The 12103-nt window shown below is 45.2% G+C and overlaps 1 long non-coding RNA gene across 1 annotated transcript in view; it reads right to left on the bottom strand.

The window, feature by feature from the left end:
- LOC144819952 (uncharacterized) overlaps positions 1-11891 on the bottom strand; it is a 291616-nt gene extending 279725 nt beyond the window's left edge. Inside the window, exons 1-2 of the long non-coding RNA XR_013607638.1 lie at positions 11769-11891; positions 11594-11674 (exon numbers count right to left, since the gene is read on the bottom strand). This is a non-coding gene — a long non-coding RNA (uncharacterized LOC144819952). The remainder of the gene's footprint in view (positions 1-11593; positions 11675-11768) is intronic.
- Between the last annotated feature and the right edge of the window lie 212 nt (positions 11892-12103).

Genomic DNA, 12103 nt, shown 5'->3' with positions numbered 1-12103 from the left:
GGGATAGCAAAACCGGAGGCAAGGGAGACTGTAGGGACCAGGCTGAGCTGACTGAATGCAGCTGGGATAACGTGGAGGTCTGGTCGCATATACCAAGACTGATAGTGCAGGACCTTCTCCAGGGAGGGAGTGCAGATACAATCGGTAAGAGAGGAAAGCCCATTAAAAACAGGAAAAGTGTGTAAAAAGGAGGGGTTGATGCAGTGCCCACAAAGGGTGTCTCAAGATACACACTTAGGATCATAGGCAGGGGTAGTGATAGATCAGGCACTGAGCGGATAAGCCCTATTTTTGAGTTTGAGGAAGAGGCAGTATTGAGGAGGGAGGAGGTTAAAGAAGAGAAGGGAGCAGACCTGGAAGCTGTAGAAGATTATCACAAAAGCCTAACCCCGAACATAAAATATAGGTTACTTCCTCGCTCAGGACATATTTCAAGGTAGTGCCTAAGACCCCCACTTTAAGGAGCTGCGTTCAGGTGGAGGTAAAGGGGAGTTGGGGAAAAATCAATGTGCAGTGGACAGAGTTATGGAATCACCAAATTTGGATGAGTGGTTCACACATTTGAGCCCAAATCGATATCAAGCCCTAGCCCCTGAAACGGAAGCTGCAGCTATGGCTATGGCTGACTCTCGAGTTGGGTAAGACGTTTCAAACTCCAGCATTGAGACGTCTAGTAATCCTGGTGATAGGATGGAGGGTGAAAAACTTAATTTGGAGAGGAGCCGGATACAAATTCAGAAAAAGGAGAATAGTGAAAGAGGAGTTGTGACAATGTGGGAGGCGGTTCAAGAAGAAGAATAGAGAATGGGGATCTTTCTATTAACACTCTTCTTACTTCTCTAAAGACAAAAATAAAAAATAGATTTGAAACCTTAAAAACTAATCATGATTTGAGTAATAGAACATCAGGTTTGGAGTGTGAAGTAAGGGATCTTAAAGTAGTAGTGAAGGCTAACATGATGGAAATTGAGGAGCTTAAAAAAAGGGAGCGAGAGCAGCAGGAGAGAGTAGAAAGGCTGGAACATTTTCAGAGAAAAATAACTTGAAGATTTTGAGAATTCCAGAGGGCAAGGAGGGAGAAGATATAAAGACCTATATCGTTCAACTTATGAAAAAGGAACTCCAATTGGAGGGAACTGTGATAGCGAACGATATTCAAAGGATACATAGAGATCCCTACTGACTTAACACAAATCGCACAAAGCCAAGGAGAATTTTAGTACATTTTCTTACCTGTACACTGAAGGAGAATAATCCAATGGAAGAGGATGGGGTTAGGTAGGAAATCAGATCAGACCTACCCTGTGTATCAGCTAATAGACAGTGGGAGTTAGGAAAAAGAATAGAGCCTTTAAGGAAATTAGGGGCGTCGGTTCCGTTGAAGTTTCTGGTCTTTTTGAAGGTGATGCATAATAAAAAAATGCATACATTCCGTTTTGTGGAAGAGGTGGACAGGTTTATAGAGGAGATCCAATTGAGGGTTTAACAATGTTACCCCTTAAACTCTGAAGTTATTGAGTTATCAATGTGTTAAGAAGCTAATCTAAATTCTTTTCCAAGTTTACAAATTGTTTTTCAATGGTTTATGAGGCGCACTTACGGGAGGCACCCATAGTGCATTTGCCATGGGAGCTAGAGAAGGGTTTACCACGGAGGGTGGGTGGAGGGTGCACAGTGTGGGGAGCATAGGAGAGAAAATGAAAAATAAAATCCTCAGAGGTCTTTTTGGTGCATTACCAGTTTCCAATTTTGATACAAAAGGAGATGGTTGAGAAAAGAATGAATGAGATAAAAATTCTATCATGGAATGTTAATGGGCTTCGGGTTAGAGAAAGATGAGAAAGGATACTGTAGTACTTGAGGGATTGCCCTGCTCAAATCATTATTCTTCAGGAGAAGCAATTAACGGAGGAGGAGAGTAGGACATTGTTAAAGGCCAAAAGATGGCTTTCAATGGTTGTTTATACAGGTTTTCAGGTTTTAAAGTCTTTATTTCGATTCATGAAAAAATCATAAAAGACAAATAATAACAAACATTGCTTAAAAAGATACATAATCTTTAGGTTCATAAAACTAGTATTAAATGACATAGAAGACAAACCTGAAGAAGAAAGATTACTAAAATTAAAATACAACAATAAAAACAGGAAAGTTTACAGATAAATTCGAAACAATGTTTAGTTGCATAAACAAAGATGGACAGTCTGATTTTATGGTGCTAAATGGGTCGTGAGGGAGCATTTACATGATCAATAAGCTGTACAAGAGTCTAATCAGGAGGGAAAAAAATAAGTGAATCACAGCAATCACAATGGTTATGCTAGGATTTCGACCTTATTATCCAGGCCCACCCCAGGTATTTAGCCAAACACACTGAAATGACTTCTGAAGTGTTAGTTGTTAATACACGGATGGCCTCGTCAGATCTTCTTATGGGCAGACGCTGGAACAGTGGCTTTAACCATTTGGCTCTTGGTGCCAAATATCTTGGGCATGCAAACAGAAAATGTCCTACGGTTTCCTTGTGGCCAGGGCACCATCTACAATGGTCCGTAGTACTCGTTGTCCAATTTTTCGTAAATGTATTCAATGGCAAAGCACCCACCCGAAACTGATGGTAGAGTTTCCTGTCCAAAGTTTTGGATATTATATCCCAGTAGTGTTCACGGGATGAGTCCAACTTAAAGGACAGAAACCTACCCGTGAGATTGGTGGAGCTTGAAGCATTGACTCTAGTCTGACGAATCGTGGCCCAATACAGTTCTTTAAAAGCTAGTTTAGATGGAAAAGTACTAGTAGTGGGAGAAATCCAAAGCTGCTCTAGCCCCATATCCGTCACAGTAGATTTTACCATTTTAAACCATTTGATTTTTCCTGAGCCCCCAAGTGACCTAACTTCAGCTACCTCATTGGCAAATAGGGTAAGTTCAGGGGTTGTCCATAATCGCCTCCAGAAAGCAACCAGTCTGAATCTAGCCATCTCATTGATCGGAGGACAACCCATGTCCAGGCAAAGAGGAATAGAAGGGGACGACGGTGGCAAGCCCACCAGATTGCGCAAAAATTTGCATTGTATTTTAAACAAACCCGTAAGGTCCATATAACCCCACAGATCTGCACCATATAAAATTGCTGGATTGATTTTGGCGTCATAGATCTTAAGTGCCGGAGAAACCCGCTTGGTGATGGATCTTTTTTGTTCGCTTAGTAGACAGCCGGTGAGGCGAGCAAGCTTCAGGTGTTGTGCACCGACTTGAGCTTCCCATCTCAGGCGGCTGTCCAAAGTGACCCCCAGATATATCATGTTCTCCACTTGATCCAGTTTAACACCACCCATACTAACTGTACACCGGACAGGGCGGTTCTTTGTTAGAACCATGAGCTTGGTTTTCCCGACGTTCACCTTAAGGTCGCTGATGGCGCAGAACTCCTCAAAGCGGTCCAACGCCCGCTGTAGACCGCAACGTGTTCGAGAGAGGAGAAGGGTGTCATCAGCGAAGATGAGCATCGGGAATCGCTGTCCTGCTAGCATCGGGGCGTCCGTCGGAGTATCCTTAAAAAATGTGACCACTTGGTCAATAAACAATAAAAAAAGGGTTGGTGCAAGAACACACCCCTGGCGGACACCTCGGGTTACTGGAAAGTGTTCCGTCACTTGACCCTGGCCTGCCCATCTTAATTATTAGGACCAGTAACTCCTCGGGCATTCCTAATCTCCTCAAAACTCCCCACAGTTTGTCCCTCGGGACTAGATCGAACGCGGACTTCAGATCAATGAACGCAGCGTAGATGGTACCACCGCCAAGCTGAACCACCTTCCAGTAGATCAGGCAAAATCTGAACACCTGGTCGATGGTGCTTGTTCCTGATCTGAAGCCCGCCTGCATTGGAGATAGTATGTCCTCTAGTTCGATCCATCCTTGAACCCTACCCAAGATCATACGTGCAATGAGTTTTTGTGTTGTGTCGATGAGGCTAATCGGGCGATAATTACCAGGAATGGACCTACTGCCCTTTTTGTAGATAGGTAATATCTCAGCCCCCTTCCAGGATTTGGGTATGCTTGCACCGGCAGCTATGGAATTGGCCACCTTAGTTAGGTAGAGCGTCCACAAGGCGGGGTTAGTTTTGAACAGGTCGGCTGGTATAAGATCCATGCCCGGTGCTTTCCCTCGCATAGTAAGGCCTATAGCTAGCTCAACCTCTTTTTCCGTGAAGGTGATAATCTCGGTTTGCATGGGTGGCTGTGGTACCATCGCCCGGAAGCCGGGGGGATTGGGGTTCTCGGCACAAAACTGGGTTGAATAAAATGTTACCCATTCCGCAGGGGACACATGGTTTACAGGGATGCGTGCATCCGGGTCCTTCCCCCACTTAACTATTTCCCAGAACTTGATAGGGTTATTTGATATGGAAGCCTCCAATAAATCCGACCAATACTTATCCTCCCACTCCCGTTTGGCTTCCCACTGCGTTTTCCTATAGTTTGCTCTAGCCTCCTTCACTGAAACCATAATCCGAGACTTAACTGCTCTAATAAGTTGGGTATGGGCTTCCCTACATTTATTATTATACCATTTCTTAGGGCAGATCGGTATTTTACTGTTTGCCTGGGGCCGTGGTTGTGAGAGCATGAATTTGAGGTCTGCAAAGCAACGGTCATGGAGTTTTATAATATTGTTGGCCATTTCGGAATTATCCCCCAGCTGATCATATGCCAACATCTCACTATATGTGTTGCTAATCTTTGCATTGACCTTATCCCTCAATGTAACATCCTCCACAATTTTGGACCATTTTAATCTCTTCCTATCATTGGTTAAGAAGGCGTCCCCAGTCTGTGAGATACCAGGGTTCTCAGATCTCACTAAACCCGGTAACCTTAATTTTAGGGACAGGGGGTTGTGGTCACTTTCTGGGCGGGGAAGTACTGCCATATCCACCAGCAGGGGCCAATCTCCTAGTTTTAACAGGATATAATCGATACGGCTTTTTCTTAACCCGTTATCGAATGTAAAATTCGCTTCCTGGTCTGATTTTGCACGGCCATTAACAGCCCGAAGACCCCTATTGAGACAAAGAGCCGTCCAATTCACCGCTGCCTCAGTTGTGGTTACTGATTTGATGGGCATCAGATCAGGAATACCCCATACTGCATCTTCAGCGGAGCCCCAACTGTCCCCTGAGTCCGGTAATGGCTCGAAGGCACAGTTTAGGTCTCCAGCTAGGAGAGTGGCATGATCACTATCTAAGTCTGCCAGGATGGTATCCAATGTTTCCATCAAGGGTGGTGGGCGGCCTCCTGGTAATCCTCGGGCATATATATTAATCAGGATCAAATCCCGACAACCAGTCCTACTCAGCTTAATGATAAGGAGATCGGGGTCTTGTACTTTGATTTCTGTGGAATAAAATCCCTGGGATTGTTTCAACCAAATCAGTAAGCCCCCTGAGGCTCTCCCTTTGGCACTTCTAATTGCGGGTTTAAAGAAATTTATATATCCCTGCCTAAATGTTGGTTCGATTGCCCAGGTTTCCTGGAGTAGGATAATATCATATTTATCCATAAACTCCAGCCAATCGTCAGAATGGATACGGCTTTTAACCCCCGCAACATTCCAGGACACAAGGGTGAGTAATTCTGGGGCGTGGACCACAGAGGGTACCGCCAAGTCCGAAACTACAAGAGTGCCCTGACTGATCACAGTGTCCCACCCTTTTTTGGTGCACCCATTGGTGCTCTGATTTTCCCCTGTCTTCATGGAGACATCCATTTCCTTTAGAGGTGACGTGGGAGTTTTTACTGTTATTGGGGCCCCCATTCGCTCTTCCTCTAAAATTACAAGCTGCAAGGGCTTATCGCTCGGCCTAACTGTCTGAAACCCAGGATTTCCTTTGGGTTCGGTTATGCAAGACCGAGATTGAAGTCAATCGTTGGCCTCAAGGTCAGATAATGGGCCAAATTGATTAAAAAGAAATGGGAAGTGCGAGGGTTGGGGAGTCCTCATGGTGGGATGGCTCCTGATGGTAGGTTGACCGTGTCTGGATCCCGTTAAGATACTACTCTGTCTGTGTGGATAAAAGTATGTTAGGCTCAGTGTCTGGACATCCCCCTGTCTGGCGAACCTTGATTTTCTACTGATCATTTCCACCACCCAGGGGTCCTTAAACGAGATTAAAACACAGTCACCCTCCAGATCTTTTGTGCCATGGCCCACCCAGTCCACCCTTCTCACAAACAGAATTTCAGTTGGCAAAGAGGGGGGTAACGGCCGGTTTTTGTTTAGCCAATAGGTCACCTTATTACGCAGGTCGCCGAAAGTCTCCCTCTTGCCCGGTGGAAGGGGGGCTACACCGGTCAAAACTATTGTATATAGTGCAGCCTCAATAGGGAGGTCGGCCCGCGGATTGGTATGCCTACGATGTTTTTCTACCAAAGGTTTTATGGTGTTACGGTGATGGTTAGCTAAAGGCCCTTGGGGGGGAGGCCGGGAAGTATTCAAACTAGATTGAGTCAGGGAGGGTGGTTTAATTGAGTGGGGTCTAGCAGGGTTTATGCTATCCGATTTGGCCATTGGCTTCGTCTTATGCGTAAATTGAGATGAGACTTCGGATGTATTATTTGATGTAGTCTTAAGATCTCCTCCCCTCGTTGGTCTGTTAGATGCTACCCCAGGGAGTTTATTATTAAGAGAGGTGGAAGTATTTGTTGGCTTGGGGGCTGGGTGTGTTGGTTTAGCCCCCCCTTGGCTCGAGCCGGTTAGAGATAGTAGTAGGGCTGAGTTCGTATTTACTACTGCCTCCAAGGTGTCTATTTTTAAAGTCATTAACCTGGTCCGCTCTAGAACAGGTAATAAAAGATTTTTCATCAAGGCCTCAATTTTAACCAGCAGCGATTCATCACTGTTTTGACAGGTAGGACATGGGTCAGAGGATCCTAAAGAGGTAAGGGAAGGGCATAGAACATTAGGAAATGTACTGAGACGTTGTTTATCGCTAAGATTACCCATAACTAGTGATGTGGGATTGCCGTGGGGATTACCAGTGGTATCTTTTACTTTTAGTTTAGGCATTTTGCGTTCTCTCCCCCCCATATGGCTCATATTGTGCTTTCTCTTCCTTGTTACCATATCAGTGCCTACCGAATCCATGTGTGTCGCTCTAGTGGACACAGTTTTTGGAGAATCGGAAGGTGAGTGGGGGGTTTCTGGGGTGTAATCTGACTCAAAGCTAACCTGGGATGCGGTTTCTCTACTTGCCTCAAGATCATCCGGGTGGTGTTCAACATGGACTGGTGTATGTACAGGAGAATCGGCCCCCTCACTCTCCATATGCACTAGGGCCTCGGTGGTAACTGAGTGGATACAATTAAAGGCTGCATGAGCTTGTGCCACGGGGCTAGGAATCGTGGCCAGCCTACCCAATGAAGAGCGCTTTCCACTAAGTAAGTCAAGTGAGAGGCGTTTTTCTACCATGGCAATTTCTTTTTCGAGTATTCCTGTGGCACGAGTAATAAAGGCATCCAATGGCCCCGAAACCACGCCTTTGGGAGTTTGGACTTGGACTATGCGTGTTTTGCCTGAGCGTAATGACATATTTCTAGGATGCACAAGTAAAGGGAATGGCAACTAGACACACTATTTACACAGGATGATTATACTAACATAAAAGTCCTCACAGGCAATACAATGTATCTTAAGTCCAGGCACACGGAGTTTTAAAATAGGTAGATAGAGGTTAACAGTTCCGCCTACCTTGGGTATGGCACAAAACCAATATAGGGGTTATGGGCCGGGGCCGTCCTCTGCCGTCCTCGAACGGCCTCAAATGGCCCGCTCTTAGCTCCGGGCTGCGTCCCGCGCTGCGGGAGGGATAGTCCCAGTTATACCAACGTTAATAGCGGTGGGCGGGACGACAGGGAGAGCGGACCGGAAGTGGTAGGCGGTCTAGCAGGGACTCCTGGGTAATGGAGTCCCTGACGCTCGCAGCCCTGCAGCCCTCAGCCAAAGATGAGAGAAAAAAAAGACTTCCCCCGTAGAGTCCGAAGCAGCTGCCCTTCACTGCCTCCGGCGATGCGGCACCCGCGGAGCGGGTGCGGCGAGGTCCGGCGTCGGGTTTCTCAGTGTCCGGTGAGCGCGTCCTGGCAATGCGCTTACAACAAGTTTTTAAAAATGTCCCACTGATGGAATTGCAGCTGGGGGTTTAAAAGGCCCTCAGGTGGGCGGTGGGCCGGCCGACAGGGAGAGCGGACCGGAAGTGGTAGGCGGTCTAGCAGGGACTCCTGGGTAATGGAGTCCCTGACGCTCGCAGCCCTGCAGCCCTCAGCCAAAGATGAGAGAAAAAAAAGACTTCCCCCGTAGAGTCCGAAGCAGCTGCCCTTCACTGCCTACGGCGATGCGGCACCCGCGGAGCGGGTGCGGCGAGGTCCGGCGTCGGGTTTCTCAGTGTCCGGTGAGCGCGTCCTGGCAATGCGCTTACAACAAGTTTTTAAAAATGTCCCACTGATGGAATTGCAGCTGGGGGTTTAAAAGGCCCTCAGGTGGGCGGTGGGCCGGCCGACAGGGAGAGCGGACCGGAAGTGGTAGGCGGTCTAGCAGGGACTCCTGGGTAATGGAGTCCCTGACGCTCGCAGCCCTGCAGCCCTCAGCCAAAGATGAGAGAAAAAAAAGACTTCCCCCGTAGAGTCCGAAGCAGCTGCCCTTCACTGCCTCCGGCGATGTGGCACCCGCGGAGCGGGTGCGGCGAGGTCCGGCGTCGGGTTTCTCAGTGTCCGGTGAGCGCGTCCTGGCAATGCGCTTACAACAAGTTTTTAAAAGTGTCCCACTGATGGAATTGCAGCTGGGGGTTTAAAAGGCCCTCAGGTGGGCGGTGGGCCGGCCGACAGGGAGAGCGGACCGGAAGTGGTAAGCGGTCTAGCAGGGACTCCTGGGTAATGGAGTCCCTGACGCTCGCAGCCCTGCAGCCCTCAGCCAAAGATGAGAGAAAAAAAAGACTTCCCCCGTAGAGTCCGAAGCAGCTGCCCTTCACTGCCTCCGGCGATGCGGCACCCGCGGAGCGGGTGCGGCGAGGTCCGGCGTCGGGTTTCTCAGTGTCCGGTGAGCGCGTCCTGGCAATGCGCTTACAACAAGTTTTTAAAAATGTCCCACTGATGGAATTGCAGCTGGGGGTTTAAAAGGCCCTCAGGTGGGCGGTGGGCCGGCCGACAGGGAGAGCGGACCGGAAGTGGTAGGCGGTCTAGCAGGGACTCCTGGGTAATGGAGTCCCTGACGCTCGCAGCCCTGCAGCCCTCAGCCAAAGATGAGAGAAAAAAAAAGACTTCCCCCGTAGAGTCCGAAGCAGCTGCCCTTCACTGCCTCCGGCGATGCGGCACCCGCGGAGCGGGTGCGGCGAGGTCCGGCGTCGGGTTTCTCAGTGTCCGGTGAGCGCGTCCTGGCAATGCGCTTACAACAAGTTTTTAAAAGTGTTGTTTATACAGTCAGCTGTTACAAAAAGAGTGGCAATTTTGGTTAAGCATCTCTGCAGAAGGTAGTGTCTCAGACGTAGGGGGTAGATGGCTTGTGGTAAAAAGAAAAATTTGTGGGCAGAATTACACGTTAGTGGGAGATTACGGGCCAAATCTTGAAGATATAGGGCCTTTAGAATAATTATTCTCTTAGCTTTTACATTTTCCAGATTTAATTATTATAGCAGGGGATTTTGATGCAGTGTTAGATTATAAACTGGATAGATCCTTGAGTTTTTTTAGAAAACAAGGGACCCTTTTGTGACAGCTAGCTATAACATAGGAAATAGAACTAGTGTAAGAAAATATTATAGCTAGAAGCTGATATCAGCAGAAACTTATTTAGTTAGAATACCTCTATATGTATAGAATATTGCAATGTAGGAGATAAACCACCCTATTCAAAGTGACAAATAAACACATAATAAATTATCAAAACGATGTATTTACTTATTTTATATTTTATATTCATAATTCATTTGATAGATCAAAAAGTTCGATTGTGCATATAGGATTCTTTATAGTAATTGCATAGAATTAATTTCATTGACCAACAATAGTATGCACAGATACATGATGGTAGACATAAAGTTGATGCAGGCAGTGTGGCAGATGTCTAAACGCGCGTTTCGGCATACACGCCTTCATTAGGTAGCCGTCTATTGCACACAAAAAAAATATAATATATGTATACATCATACATTTAGGGTGCTTACATACTAATAGATTGCAACTCAAGGTATTCAATAACATAGAAATTGTTGTATTTCTTCTTGCACTTGAAATTATATAGACAATAAAATGTCGACAATTCACATCACCATATTTACAATGACCTTCACATAGTGAATAAAGATCCAAAAAACCACCTCAATTGAGATTCTAACACATATATATATATACACTAGAAAAATATATTCTTATATACAATTATTTACATTACTTTTAGATGTCACATTTCCATCACGTCATTGAATAATTCAATATACCCCATGTATATGTTCATGTGTCCATTCGGCCCCAAACTAACTATAGTTTATCCTAAGATAGATGTTCAACCTGTGGACATATAAGATATTATTGTTAAAAGGAAATGGATGCTCTTACCAAGTAATTATTTATAAGTATCAGAGATGATATGCTGTAGCATCAAAAGAGTATCTACTCTTATAGCTGGGTCTGCGAGTAATTAGAAGCATAGAATGGAAATGTAGTCACGCTAGGGATAATAGAACCTCATATTACTCTCATATATAACGTAACCTATTCAGAATAAGGAGATATGATGAAGTATTGCAAGATAATGGGTCAGACTTTGTGCAGAATAATACAAACTATTTGCTATTATATTTGGGTCTAAGATACCATATATATCTCGATCACAACACGTAGGTGGAATAACTTTAGATTATTGCCTTGTATACTCACTAACTCTATCTACACACTCTAAGACAGTAGTAAATCATATTAGGTTGTATCTTAGTGAGATGGAATAATACATTTGCAGACTCTCTAAAAGACGAACTACAGCTGATAGTATTTCTTGGGTATTAATATATCCTGAGAGATGCTGCATAAAAGGTACGATGTTGGTTACTCATAATCCGAACAATATAGGATTCCTATATGATTAACTCTACATTCGGTGAGTTTAATATAATCATTTACTGAGTAAAGATGTGTCTTGTGGTCAGGCCGTAGATATAGATCGAAATTTAGAGGAAAATGAAGTTATATAGCTATATGTCGATAATAGCAGGTCCTAAAATTATGCACAAAATGGGAGACAAAAGGTATGCCGATAAGTTCCTACTTCTGTATGCGAAGTCCTAGGGGTAACTCTACGATAGGTATAGGTGGGAACAGAGACTACTTCCATAATACGGTCATGTGCAAGCAGTGGCGTCAGGACTAATATTTTTGATATAGGGAGAATCTGATATGCCGGAGGTAATATCCTATAAAAAAGACATGAACTGTTTTAGATAATTTGTCTCGAGTGTCTATGGTAGCTGAATAATGTGTGTAGACAAAAGGTATGCCAATAAGTTTCTACTCCTGAACACGAAGGTGAAAACAGAGACTACTTACATAATACGGTCATGTGCGGGCAGTGGCGTCAGGACTAGTATTTTTGATATAAGGTGAGTCTGATGTGCCGTAGGTAATATCCTATAAAAAATACATGAACTGTTTTAAATAATGTGTCTCGAGTATCGATGGTAGCTAAATAATGTGTGTGGTATAAATGCGTGCAGCCGTTTACCTGAGATATGGATAATTCCGGTCTAATGACCCTCTCGCCGGGACATCGCAGGCTGAGAGATGATCGAATTCAAATCGTCTGAACCGAGCCGCAGCTTGGTGTATTTTAAATATAAACAGAAACGTTCACGGTCCTATCAGGGGGTCGAATATGTTCCGGATATAGACGCAGATGTTTCTACTCTAATGAAGACCATCAGATCATTTACTTGTGTAGTCCTCAGTGCGATAGGCTGCCTGAATAGTTTGGAACTACCTGAAAGACGCTATTGGTTAAGCATAGAGCTAACGATGTATCGAGCAATTTAATTCATGATCAGAGTCGGACAGAGATGT

The sequence above is a fragment of the Lissotriton helveticus genome, chromosome 2_1 (genome assembly GCF_964261635.1).
Source record: "Lissotriton helveticus chromosome 2_1, aLisHel1.1, whole genome shotgun sequence".
Lineage (NCBI taxonomy): Eukaryota > Metazoa > Chordata > Amphibia > Caudata > Salamandridae > Lissotriton > Lissotriton helveticus.
Note: the sequence above shows the minus strand (reverse complement) of the source record. Positions and strands in the feature narration are given on the sequence as shown.